Source organism: Furipterus horrens, unplaced genomic scaffold, assembly GCF_987537825.1.
Source record: "Furipterus horrens unplaced genomic scaffold, mFurHor1.1.pri manual_scaffold_5, whole genome shotgun sequence".
Taxonomy (NCBI): Eukaryota; Metazoa; Chordata; class Mammalia; order Chiroptera; family Furipteridae; genus Furipterus; species Furipterus horrens.
In genome coordinates, this window is record NW_028327175.1 from 178,564,121 (window position 1) to 178,578,576 (window position 14,456).

The window sequence follows — 14,456 nt, forward strand, 5'->3', positions numbered from 1 at the left end:
GTAACCACCTGTAAGAGCCAGAGCCAGAGCCAGAGCCACCAGCCAAGCTATTCCTGAATTCCTGCCATGATGAACCCAGGAGATAAAGTATTAGTATCTTAAGCCACTAATTTTAAGCAATAGACACCAAAACAAGAAAATATTCCAGCCGGTCTTTTCTGTGGTTCATTGTTCTATAGAGAATAGGGAAAGAGAGTGTCTGTGCTTGAGTTAAAAGAAAATCACCATACTTACCTGGCAGGGGAGATGCCGTGATCGCGGGGGTGATTTTCCCGGGGTGAGGCTTGTCCATTGCACTCCGGATGTGCTGACCCCTGCGATTTCCCCAGGTGTGGGAAACTCGACTGCATGATTTGTGGTGGGGGGGGACTGTGTTTACGCTCTCCCCTGAGAAAAAAAAAAAAAGAAAAGAAAATCACCCCTTGGAGCCAGCAGGGAGAAGGTGAGTTATCAGTAAGAGAGTAAGAAGGGCAATCTTAGGGGCAGGAACTCAGGTCTTAAGTTCTGGCCACCCAGACCACCTTTCCTCCAAGGGCTGGGCTCACTTTTCAGGAAGCTGGTGAGCCCCTTATAGATAAGCTGTTATCTTTGTGCTGAAGAAAAACATGAGGTCCAAACTGTATGGTGCATGCACCAAGTGGAGCTGGAATCTGAATCTCAGGTTTGTCTAACTGCAAAGCCCAAGCTGCTTCCCCAACACCATGTATTCTCAAGAAAGAGCCCAGCCATGCTGTGCAGCCTGCACCAGTATGGAAGGGGCTGGGGAGGGACCTGCAAGTGCAACTTGAGGCCAGCTTGGGAGGCAGCCTGGATGGGAGCACTCCTGCTTAGCTCCTCCACTCTCCCCACAAGAAAACATAACTCCATCTATCCATCTAGAGAAACCTGCTCCTCCCCACAAAACCCTTGCTGCCAACCTGCCTTGCTGCTACACAGCTCACTATACATCTGCTCCATAAGAACAGGATGGGTTCACTTTACAACTCATTCAGCTCTTAGGAATCAAACAGGGAACAGTGCATCAGGAAAGAGGCATCGTGCCTGGGCAGGTTATACTGGGTATCAGATCTCCACACTTTGCAGCTTGACTTTGGGTTACATAGATTTTGGGCAATGCCCAGAGGCATAGCTGTCATCTAGGGATGCTGCAACAGAAGGTCAGGTTCACCCAAAGTTAGAAAGCTCCATCCCTGAAACATAGGTTGGTCAGACAGCAATAGGGGGTTGGACAGAGGAGAATCTTAGACTGTGTATTGGTAGCAAATGACCCACACCCTCAGGTCTGCCACAGGGACACCTCCCAGCTTCAAAAGTCTCCTATGAGTGTGATGGAGATAATGCTCGGGGAGGGACAGAGACAAAAACTCAGAGGTATTAAAATTCTAAGTTCCCCTAAATAGAGACAAGGGGGAGGAAATCAAAAAGCTGTTCACACTCCCTGCCTTAAAGTGACAAGGAGGCAGAGTCAAGCTTGCAGGGGCATCTGAGGCCCAGCCAAGGAAGGGCAGCAGCCAAGGTGATGGAGGCACCAGGGGACCTGTGTTGCCAGGTGAGGGAGACAGCTGGGGAATAGTCTCCTGCCCCCACATGCCTGCTCATTCCAGATTCATCCCAGTAATAAGCAGAGATGAATCTTCCCCATAAAGAGGAACTCCAACTGATGCCATTACTAATCACCGGCAATAAAACTACTAAATAAAGAACAGAGACAGAATGATAAATCTACAGGAGGTATGCCCAACAGAACAATTAGATTTGGGAGATGAACATTTGTTCACAGACATCATCATCAGGCATGTATTATTAATAAAATAGACATTGAGTTCAGTTATAAAAGGACCCCAGCCTCCTCCACCCCAATAGTCTTCTACCTTCCCTCATCCTTGGCATTGAGCTATAGCTGATATCAGCTCAGAGACTGGTGAGGCTGTCAGTGATGCCCCACTATGCAGAGGCAACCTCTCCCTGTCTCCCTCTCCTAGAGAGGCAGCAGGACTTCCATGATTCCTACTGCCAACTAACACCCTCATCCAGCTACTCCTTTCCATGTTTTAATGAGTCTTCCCTACTATTTTTGCATCATAAATCATCCCAAAACTTAGGAGTATAAAACAATTATTTATTGTCTCTCAGTTCCATGAGTCAGAAATCAGGCATGGCTTGGCTGGTATCTGGCTCAAGGTATTTCAAGAGGTTGCCGTCAAGCTGTCCCTTCTCTGTCCTTAAGCCTTCATCTTAGTGGCTCCATACAAGGTTCGTTGCCAGAGCAGCTGTCACTCTTCCTGGTTCCTGGAAGAAAGGAGCTCAGAAGGAACATGGGCCTTTGGTCCAGGACCAGCACTGGGGAGCCAGTTCTGAAAAGACATCTAGAGAAAAGGATATGGACATTAATAAAAGCAAGAAAGTGGACATGCCACTTATTTTCATAAGTAATTGATGACCACTTAAACCATGAAGGAAGGGCAGAGCAGAGCAAGAGCTCCGGAAACTAACAGAGCCTGAGTGATCGACAGCCTCAATGTGTCCCAAAGATGGGAAAGCAGTGTTCCCAAAGACCCTTGTAAATCTGCTCAGGACTTCCTCATTTTGCCACCTACCCATGACTCTCCAAGGAGGCTAGGGGAAGGCTGACTAAAGTCAAAGGTTTCCTCACCATGATGGAATGGCAGGAGGTCCAGCCAAGACGGGCCAGGAGACTGAATCAGACACATGTCCCAAAGACAGCAGAGGAATGGCATGGTGCCTGGTTTCCAGATGACTGCAACATCCCTTTCCATGTTCTCCAGCCCACTGTGCTCCCTTGGCCTCCCTTGCCCTCTGGCTTCCATCAGGGCAATGGAGAACTGGCAGGGAGTCCAAAGCAGGAAGAAAATGGGCAGGAATATTTGCTCCTGGCTCTCTCACCAGGAGAGTGCAGGCTGCCAGTGGCTCTGTTCCTCTCCCAGAACCAGGGCTCCTGTCCAGCAACCTCTCCAAGGCACAGGCCTACAGATTTCAGTGCCCTCCTATCAGATCCAGCAGTGGGAATGGATTTCTGTAGTCACCAACCTCTGGGTGCTTTGTCACCTCTTATTGACCTCCCTTTACCTCACCTACATGCTTGAAAGTAGCTCGTGTCTTAAGTTCTCTTCATCACCCATGGGAGGTGCCTGCTAGACCGTGACTAAGAGACATTGCTAGAATTGGCCCAGAGATAGGAACTGGTGGAGCCAGAGCAAGAATGAATAGGATGGAGGCCACAGTGACCATGGGATGAGCCACCCAGGCATATGTGATGGCTGTGCAGAGGTGTCCAGCTGCCTCCATGAGCAGATGTCAGTGTGCAATGCAGTCCACACTCCAGGAAGCTCTGCTCCAGCAGGATTAGCACCTGGTCTGTTCACAGGGAAGGGCATGACCCCTGCAGCATCCTTGGGAGGATGGGAAGTGGGGCACCTGTCAGTAGATAGAGAATTAAGAGCGGGAATGAGGGCCTGCCTCTACTTAGAAGCCATGGGGAAAATGCACCATCAATCTGCCAACCAACACAGACAGCAGGACACGCTTCTACCCTAAAGAGGAAGCAAGTGTTCATAGCATCTTGGTGCTCACCACAGAACAGGCCTCCACGTTGAGACAGTGACAGCAAGAAAGGAAGTGTAGCAGCAGAAGGCAAAGAGCCAGGGCATCTGCATTACATGTGCCCAAGTGAAAATTCTGGCTCCACCAATTCCTGGCTGATGACTCTGGATAAGTCACTTAAACCCTCTGAGCCTTACTTTTTTCAGATGTGAAGTGATAAAAACCATACTAATCTTGTAAATTTCTGTGAGCATCAGAAATAATAAGTGAGAAGCATCTGGTAGAATGCCTGGCACATAGATAGTATCCAAAAATAATCATTATTTTTATTTTTTCTTATTTTTTTTAATTAGTTTCTTTTATTTTTTGGTTTTTCAATTACAGTTGTCACATTTTTCCCCCATTGCTCTTCCCACCCAGCTCATCCCTTCTCCTACAATCATATCCCTCCCCGTTGTCCATGTCCATGAGTCATTTATACATGTTCCTTGACTAGACCCTTCCCTTACTTATCCCCCTTCTCTCCTTCCCCCCTTCCCCCTACAGACTACTATTCTACTCTTTGTTCTATTTAGTTCGTTTGTTTGTGCTGCTCTTTAGTTTCCTGTATTAGGTGATATCATATGGTATTTTGCTTTCTTTGCCTGGCTTATTTCACTAAGCATAATTCTCTCTAGTTCCATCCATGTTGTCGCAAATGGCAGGAGTTCCTTCTTTCTTTCTGCTGCATAGTATTCCATTGTGTAAATGTACCACAGTTTCTTGATCCATTCATCTACAGATGGGCACTTAGGCTGTTCCCAGCACTTAGCTATTGTAAACAGGGCTGCTATGAACATAGGGGTGCATAAGTTTTTTTGAATTAGGGTTTTAGGATTTTTCGGGTATAATCCTAGCAGTGGAATTGCTGGTTCAAAAGGCAGTTCCAGTTTTAGTTTTTTGAGGAAACTCCATAGTTTTTTTCCATAGTGGCTGCACTAGTCTGCATTCTCAACAACAGTGCAGTAGGGTTCCCGTTTCTCCACATCCTTGCCAGCATTTGTTGTTTGTTGATTTGTTGATGGCGGCCATTCTGACAGGTGTAAAGTGGTATCTCATTGTGGTTTTTATTTGCATCTCTCTGATGGCCAATGATGTTGAGCATTTTTTCATGTGTCTATGGACCTTCTGTATGTCCTCTTTGGAGAAGTGTTTGTTCGGGTCCTTTGCCCATTTTTTAATTGGGTTGTTTGTTTTCTTGATGTTGAGTTGTATAAGCTCTTTATATATTTTGGAGATCAGTCCCCTGTCTGTGATATCATTGTCAAATATGTTTTCCCATATGGTTGGTTTCCTTTTCATCTTGCTGATGTTTTCTTTTGCTGAGCAGAAACTCTTTAGTTTGATGGAGTCCCATTTGTTTATTTTTTCCTTTATTTCTCTTGCCTTAGGAGATGTATCCATAAAGATATTGTTAATCATTATTTTTATAATAAAAGACAAAGTCAACCCAACATTCCTTCATAGTCCAATACTTCCCACATCATCTACAGGGTAAAGCTCATGCTGGTTCACAAGGTCCCTCCTGTCTGTCTTTGGCCTATGTTCTCCACTCCTCTCCCTGCACCTCAGCCCTCCTCAGCTTTGCTCCTCTCAGTTGGGATGACATTGACTCTTGACATGAATACATCAACTTTCCCACAAGCAGAATTTCTATACATTATACTGCAACCTCTAAATCAACTGTCTTGTGCCAAAGTTATAACTCTGGAACATCAGCTGATGAATGAACATTTGAAGCTAAATAGTCAATATATTTATCAATATACCAGTCTTTGTGTTATACCAGACTACTGGTCTTTATTATCTTAAAGAATAACTGTAGAGGTAAGATGGCGGAGGAGTGAGGAGAGGTTGCGGTTTTAGGCTCCGGAGACCCGTCTGCAGTTTGGTCTAATTGCAGACAGAACATCTCAGTGAGCAGCTGGACATTGGCGGGAGTTGAGCCAAGGCACTGCTGGATTAGAGAAAATCCATCTGGAAACAACCTGTTTAGTGAGGATAGCGGAGAAAAAGGGGACGAAACGGGATTCCTGACTGGGGCGGCTGCCCCAGCTGTGGCGGGAAGCACACAAAGGATTTTTGGTGACCACAGGCTACCCCAGAGAGGAGTCAGGCGGAGAGCGGATCTCTGCCCGCTGGCAGAGAGGGGACTCGACCAAGTGGCATTGGTGCTGAAGGACAGGAGACAGCGTGCTGACGGGCAAGTGAGAACATAATTCTCCTTTATATTTTTCTCTAGTGGACGGTGGAGAGGGGAGGAAAGTTTGGGTGTGGTAGGCCGTTCTGGAGGAGCCCAGGCGCAGGGGCGCGCTAATCCACTCCTCAACCCTACCATTGGGTCGCGGGGGCGCACATAGGGAAGTGCTCTCATTCACTGGCCCAGGTGCGCGGGGCCGTGAGTCCAGGCGTCCCTCGGACACTCCCCAACGGACATAAGATCAGTGCCCCAACGGGCACAGGGAGGGCCCACTGAACACGCAGAGGACTGTGCACAGACACCCCTAGACAGCTCCCATGGGCGCAGGGCCCCAGGCCGGAAAGCAGACCACTAGCGCAGGCTCTGTTTGTGCCCACCCAGACGGGTGAGGGAACGGGGCGGCTGCAGCACGGGAACAGCGGGAGGCGGCGACCCACGGACGCTCGATTCCACTGAGCACAAGTGTCCCTGGCCCTGCCCTAAGAGGCGAGAGACCAACTCCCGGAGCTCGGCTCAGCGGGACTGAGGGCACGGGGCAGCCCGCGAGCGCGAAAGCACCTCAGCCCGGGGTCAGTGGGAGCTCTCGGGCCGCCTGCGCGGGCAGGGTCACCTCGGCGCGAACGGGGAACCGCCGCGGCCCAGCGAAAGCAGGAGCCAATCCCAGGGAAAGCGCTCGGGCCGCCCGCGCGGGCAGGGTCACCTCTGAGCGAACGGGGAACCGCCGCGGCCCAGCGAAAGCAGGAGCCAATCCCGGGGAAAGCGCTCGGGCCGCCCGCGCGGGCAGGGTCACCTCGGCGCGAACGGGGAACCGCCGCGGCCCAGCGAAAGCAGGAGCCAATCCCGGGGAAAGCGCTCGGGCCGCCCGCGCGGGCAGGGTCACCTCGGCGCGAACGGGGAACCGCCGCGGCCCAGCGAAAGCAGGAGCCAATCCCGGGGAAAGCGCTCGGGCCGCCCGCGCGGGCAGGGTCACCTCGGCGTGAACGGGGAACCGCCGCGGCCCAGCGAAAGCAGGAGCCAATCCCGGGGAAAGCGCTCGGGCCGCCCGCGCGGGCAGGGTCACCTCGGCGCGAACGGGGAACCACCGCGGCCCGGCAGCAGTGGGCTCCAACCGCGGGGCAAACTCTCGGGCCGCCCGAGCGCGCAGGGGCTTGCGCGCAAGGGCACCTCAACTGGCTACAGCGGGCAGCAAGGTAGCGCGCCGTGCCGGCAACCGCGGGCGCGCACCATAGCGGCAACCGGGTGCGCACACCAGTCCGGCAAAAGAACAAGAACCTCTGACCTGCCACACTAGACCAGCTGCGGACCCAGAAAAAGAAGGCAACACACCAAGGCTAAAACGGAGTAAAAACATCGTTATTTTTTTTTTTCCAAATTTTTTCTCCCAAATTTTTTCTCCCTTGTTCTTTCTTTCTTCTTAATAATTTCTTTTCTTTCCTTCTTTCTTTATTCTTTTTCTGGGGTTTTTGTGGGGGGGTTTTGGGGGGTATATATATATATATATTTTTTTGGGGGGGTTCAATTTTTTTTTCTCTCTTTTTTCTTTCTTTCTTCTGTATTCTTTCTTTTCTATCTTTCTTTGTTCCTTTCTTGCTTACCTTTTGGGGTTTTTTGGGGGGGTTGTGGTAAATTTTTTATTTTCTTCTCTTTCTTTCTTTCTTCTTTTCTTTCTTCTATTTTCTTAGGGATTTTTTGGGGGGGTGTTTTTCCTCCACCTCTTCCAATAATAACAAACTTTATCTCTAACATGTTGCATATAACCTCTCCTTCTCATCCTTTCTCTTTAATAGTGGTTTATTCGTTTGTGTGTCTAGCTTAGCCCCCCTATCACTTTAAATAATACAATATAATTACTATATAAACCCAAATACAATACAATCCCACTTTCTTACTATACTATGTATTTTTCTATCCTTTTCTGCTATTTTTCTTAACATACAATGTAAATATTACTAACTGGCTTGCACAGTCTCAACTATTATTAATCTATCAACCCCTCTATCAAAAATTATATTTTTCCTCCCCAAAAACAACTCGTATCTATTCTTCTTATAGTATAAAAGCTCAAATCTCTTTACATTTATATTAATACGGGCTAGTTGGCTAACGATAGCAGGATAGAGTGGGGGATACTTTCTGAGGGTGTGGGTCTCCTGCCTGGGCTGTGTGTTTATGTCTTTAACAGCATATCCACAAAAGAACTCAAGACAAAGCAGATAGAGTGACTCTCAACCAAGTAGCCAGAAGGAAGATCCTATCAAAGAACATCTGAAATATAACCGAACAGCATAAACAAACGACATAAAGGGTAACTCAAGACCATCAGGCTCAGGATATCAAAGAGACTGCACCACTGAAACTCCCAGACCTTCGATAAAGAATATTACACCACAAAGGAGGGAAGTCAAAGCAGACTACCCCCCCAAAAAGTAAATAAATAAATAAATAAATAAATAAATAAATAAACAAAAAGAATCCAACATGGTAAGACGCAAAAATAACCCCTCAATGAAAAGAAAAGAGGAATCCTCAGAAAGAGAGATAGACGAAATAGACATAGCCCAAATGTCAGACATGGAATTCAAAACAATGGTGGTAAAGAAGCTCAATATACTCGACATCCTTAAAATCAACTATGACAACCTTCAAGGAAGTTACCAGCAGCTCCAAGAAAATTACAGGGAACTTGCAGAGAACTACACCAGCATAAAAAAAGACATAGAAATTGTTAACAAGAACCAGGAAGAACTTAAGAATACAATCTCTGAACTGAAAAACACAGTAGAATCAGTCAAAAGCAGACTAAACAAAGCAGAGGATCGGATTAGTGAGTTAGAAGATAATGTAGAGAAAAACTCCCAGACAATACAGCAAAATGAAAAACGATTGAAAAAATATGAACAAGATGTAAGGGAATTACAGGATAGCATTAGGAAAAATAATTTAAGGATCATCGGAATACGAGAGGAAGAAGTAAAGGAACATGGAATTGAAAATCTGATAGGAGAAATAGTGACAGAAAATTTTCCGAACCTGATGAGAGGAAAAGCTATGCAAGTCCAAGAAGCACTGAGAGTTCCAATCAAGAGGAACCCCCAAAAACCCACTCCAAGGCACATCATAGTTAAAATGGCAACATTCCAAGACAAAGAGAGAATCCTAAAAGCAGCAAGAGAAAAGCAGCAAATAACATACAAGGGAGCTCCGATAAGGCTATCAACTGATTTCTCAACAGAAACATTACAAGCCAGAAGGGAATGGTCAAAAATATTTCAAGCAATGAAAAACAAAGGCCTACAACCAAGAATACTCTACCCAGCAAGGCTCTCATTCAAAATGGAAGGTGAAATAAGGAGTTTCTCAGACAAAGGAAGACTGAAAGAATACATCTCCACCAAACCAGCATTGCAAGAGATGCTAAAGGGACTGTTCTAAGAAAAAAGAAGGAAAAAACAAGAGAGGAGAGGAACAGAGGTACAAAGGGAAATGAATAAATACACGTCAATAATAACCTTAAATGTAAATGGATTAAATGCTCCAATTAAAAGACATAGGGTAACGGAATGGATAAGAAAACAGGACCCACATATTTGCTGTCTACAAGAAACAGACCTCAAAACAAAAGATTTACACAGACTGAAAGTAAAGGGATATAAAAAAATATTCCAAGCAAACGGACCGGAAAAAAAAGCCGGGGTAGCAGTTCTCATATCAGACAAAATGGATTTCAAAGCAAGGACAATAAAAAGAGACAAAGAAGGACATTTCATAATACTTAAAGGAACAATCCATCAAGAAGATATGACTTTGATAAACATATATGCACCCAACATAGGAGCACCCAAATACATAAAGCAAATACTAGAAGACCACAAAAAGGATATCAACAACAACACACTCATAGTAGGGGACTTCAACACTCCATTATCAACAATAGACAGATCATCAAAGCAAAGAAACACCAAGGATATACAGGCATTGAACAACACACTAAACCACATGGATCTAACTGATATATATAGAACTTTTCACCCCAAAGAAGCAAAATATACATTCTTTTCAAGTGCACATGGGACATTTTCAAAGATAGACCACATGATAGGTCACAAAACAAGCCTCAACAAATTCAAGAAAATTGAAATCATATCAAGCATCTTTTCAGATCACAATGCCTTGAAACTAGAAATCAACCTCAGAGGAAAAAATCAAAGACACCCAAACTCATGGAGATTGAATAACATGCTATTAAATAATGAATGGGTTAACAATGACATCAAAGAAGCAATCAAGAAATTTCTAGAAACTAATGATAATGAGCACACAACAACCCAAAACCTGTGGGACACAGCAAAAGCAGTCCTGAGAGGGAAGTTTATAGCAATACAGGCATATCTGAAAAGGCTAGAAGAATCTGAAATAAAAAACCTAACCACAAGGCTACAAGAACTAGAACAACAACAACAAACAAAGCCTAGGGCAAGAAGAAGGAATGAAATCATCAAGATCAGAGCAGAACTAAATGACATAGAGACTAAACAAACAATCCAAAAGAGCAACAAAACTAGGAGCTGGTTCTTCGAAAAAATCAACAAAATCGACAAGCCTCTAGCCAGTCTAATCAAGAAAAAAAGAGAGAAGACACAAATAAACAAAATCAGAAATGAAAGAGGAGAAATCACGACTGATACCTCAGAAATACAAATGATAGTTAGAAATTACTTCAGACAACTGTATGACAAGAAATTTGACAATCTAGAAGAAATGGACAAATTTCTAGAAACATACAACTTTCCAAAAGTAAATCAAGAAGAAGTGGAAAGTCTCAACAAACCAATAACAAAAAAGGAAATTGAAACTGTAATCCAAAATCTCCCGGCACACAAAAGCCCTGGACCGGATGGCTTCACAGGCGAATTCTACAAAACATTCAGGGAAGAACTAACTCCTATCCTCCTCAAACTGTTCCAAAAAATCCAAGAAGAAGGGAAAATCCCAAACTCTTTCTATGAAGCCAGTATTATCCTAATCCCCAAACCAGGTCAAGACACAACAAAGAAAGAAAACTACAGGCCAATATCACTGATGAACATCGATGCTAAAATCCTCAATAAAATATTGGCAAACAGGATCCAGCAATACATCAAAAAGATCATACATCATGATCAAGTGGGCTTCATTCCAGGGATGCAAGGATGGTTTAATATTCGCAAATCAATAAATATAATACATCACCTAAACAGAATGAAAGACAAAAATCACATGATCATATCAATAGATGCAGAAAAAGCATTTGATAAAGTACAACACCCATTTATGATGAAAACACTCAGCAAAATGGGAATAAAGGGAGCATATCTTAACATAATTAAGGCTATATATGAGAAGCCTGAGGCCAACATCATACTCAATGGACAAAAACTGAAAGCATTCCCCCTGAACTCAGGAACGAGACAAGGTTGTCCACTCTCTCCACTCCTTTTCAACATAGTGTTGGAAGTCCTAGCCACAGCAATCAGACAAGAAAAAGAAATAAAAGGCATCCAAATTGGGAAAGAGGAAGTGAAACTTTCATTATATGCAGATGATATGATAGTATACCTAGAAAATCCTATAAACTCCACTAAAAGACTACTCAATATAATAAGTGAATTTGGCAAAATCGCAGGGTACAAAATAAATATACAGAAATCTAAGGCATTCCTGTACACCAACAATAAAATAGCAGAGACAGAGACAAAAAAGAAAATACCATTTACTATAGCAACAAGAAAAATAAAGTACCTAGGAGTAAACTTAACCAAAGAGATAAAAGACCTGTACTCTGAAAATTATATAACAGTGAAGAAAGAAATGAAGGAAGAAACAAATAAATGGAAGCAAATACCATGTTCTTGGATGGGAAGAATCAACATCATCAAAATGGCCATACTACCCAAAGCAATTTACAAATTCAATGCAATCCCTATTAAAATACCAATGACATATTTCACAGACCTAGAACAAATACTCCATAAATTCATATGGAACCAAAAAGACCCCGAATAGCAAAAGCAATCTTGAGACAGAAGAACACAGCAGGAGGAATCACAACACCAGATATCAAACAATACTACAAAGCCACTGTAATCAAAACAGTATGGTACTGGCATAAGAACAGACATATAGATCAGTGGAACAGAATAGAGAGTCCAGAAATAAACCCAGGCCTCTATGGTCAACTAATCTTTGATAAAGGAGGAAGGAACATAAAATGGAGTGAGAAGAGCCTCTTTAACAAATGGTGCTGGGAGAACTGGATAGGGACCTGCAAAAAAATGAAACTAGACCACCAACTTACACCACACACGAGAATAAACTCAAGATGGATCAAAGACTTAAATGTAAGCCGTGACACCATAAAAGTCCTAGAGGAAAACATAGGCAAGAAAATATCAGATATCTCACGTAACAATCTCTTCATGGATACATCTCCTAAAGCAAGAGAAATAAAGGAAAAAATAAATAAATGGGATTACATCAAACTGAAGAGTTTCTGCTCAGCAAAAGAAAACATCAGCAAAATGAAAAGGAAACCAACCATATGGGAAAACATATTTGCCAATGACATCACAGACAGGGGACTGATTTCCAAAATATATAAAGAGCTGATACGACTCAACATCAAGAAAACAAACAACCCAATTAAAAAATGGGCAAGGGACCTGAACAAACACTTCTCCGAAGAGAACATACAGAAGGTCCATAGACACATGAAAAAATGCTCAACATCATTAGCCATCAGGGAGATGCAAATAAAAACCACAATGAGATACCACCTTACACCAGTCAGAATGGCCATCATCAACAAATCAACAAGCAACAAGTGCTGGCGAGGATGTGGAGAAACAGGAACCCTACTGCACTGTTGGTGGGAATGCAGACTGGTGCAGCCACTATGGAGAACAGTATGGAATTACCTCAAAAGATTAAAAATGGAACTGCCTTTTGAACCAGCGACTCCACTACTAGGATTATACCCGAAGAATCTTGAAACACCAATTCAAAAGAACTTATGCACCCCTATGTTCATTGCAGCACTGTTTACAATAGCTAAGTGCTGGAAACAACCTAAGTGCCCATCTGTAGATGAGTGGATCAAAAAACTGTGGTACATTTACACAATGGAATACTATGTAGCAGAAAGAAAGAAGGAACTCCTACCATTTGCAACAACATGGATGGAACTAGAGAGAATTATGCTTAGTGAAATAAGCCAGGCAAAGAAAGAAAAATACCATATGATATCACCTAATACAGGAAACTAAAGAACAACACAAACAAAGGAACTAAATAGAACAAAGAGCAGAATAGCAGTCAATAGGGGGGAGGGGAGAGAGAGAGAAGGGGGATAAGTAAGGGAAGGGTTTAATTAAAGAGCCTGTATAAAAGACTCATGGACATGGACAACGGGGAGGGATATGATTGCGCGAGAGGGGGTGGGTTGGGTGAGGGAGAGAAATTGGGGGAAAAGGGGACAACTGTAATTGAAAAACCAAAATTAAAAAAAAATAAAATAAAATAAAATAAAAAAAAAAAAGAAATGAGCAGTCACAAAAGTTAAAGAGTTTTTTACCTCTTTTAATTGCATATTTATTTTTGTAGACTAATATCGTACAACCATATTTATATATGGAAAGAAACATACACAAAAATAAAATTTTTAAACTTTGAAAAAAAAAAAAAAGAATAACTGTAAAGGGGGAGTCAAGTTGCTAACTGGAATAAACGCAGAAAAAGATAAAAAATCATTAGGCATGCTGCTACCAAACACACTTCTGCTTTCACTCTGATGCTCACTGGACCAGTCTTGGCATTGAGTGTCCATCTGTCTCAGGAATAAGCCAGTGGACAAGCACTGGCCAAACACTTGGAGGAAACTTGGAGAGAAGTTACTAGAAGCTAAGTGCATCAATGGAGGGAATGCAGACATGTGAACTAAGAATTAGCTTCAGAACAACAGTCCAGAAGCAGAACCATACACATTAATATAAAACTCTTCTCAAAATATGTACTTAAGAAGAAAAAATCTATAACCAAACAGTGTGTAGGATACACAATTATTTACATGGAGGAAGGGTCATGTGTATACATATGCACATCTCTGGGCAGATGCCAAACCTGGTCACAGTGGGCATCTCCAGAGAGAGAAGCTGAAATTAGGGAAGGTCAGCAATAGAGAGAAGATAAAATTTACACCCTTCCCTTTTTTCTTATCATGTGCTTGTAGGTTGTAGTATAATGATCCAAATACAGAGAAAATTCATGCACCCATGTGGTACACTTAGGGCTTGTCATGGATTCCCCGGCCAAGATGAGCAGGCTAGCATTCCAAAGAGTTAATAAGACAGCATCAACATCAACTTCACATTCTCCTACTTAATTCTTTCCAGAATATCCATCAGTAAAATTTTTTCACATAAAGACAATTTTCTCCAACAAGCACATGAAAAGATGAATGGCATAACTAATCATCAGGGAAATGCAAATCAAAACACCCTCGCACCTGTTAGGGTGGCCTCTATCAATTAGACAAAATAATAAGTGTTGGTGAAGATGTGGAGAAATTGGAACACTTGTGCACTTTTGGTGGGAATGTAAAATGGTGTAGCCACTATGGAAA

At 43.4% G+C, this 14,456-nt stretch overlaps 1 non-coding gene across 1 annotated transcript; it reads left to right on the forward strand.

Annotated features, from left to right (window-relative positions):
• The first annotated feature begins 226 nt into the window (after positions 1–226).
• On the forward strand, positions 227–390 carry LOC150010457 (U1 spliceosomal RNA). Its single transcript, XR_016511481.1, has one exon. It is a non-coding gene; the product is annotated as a U1 spliceosomal RNA (small nuclear RNA).
• Positions 391–14,456: the final 14,066 nt, after the last annotated feature.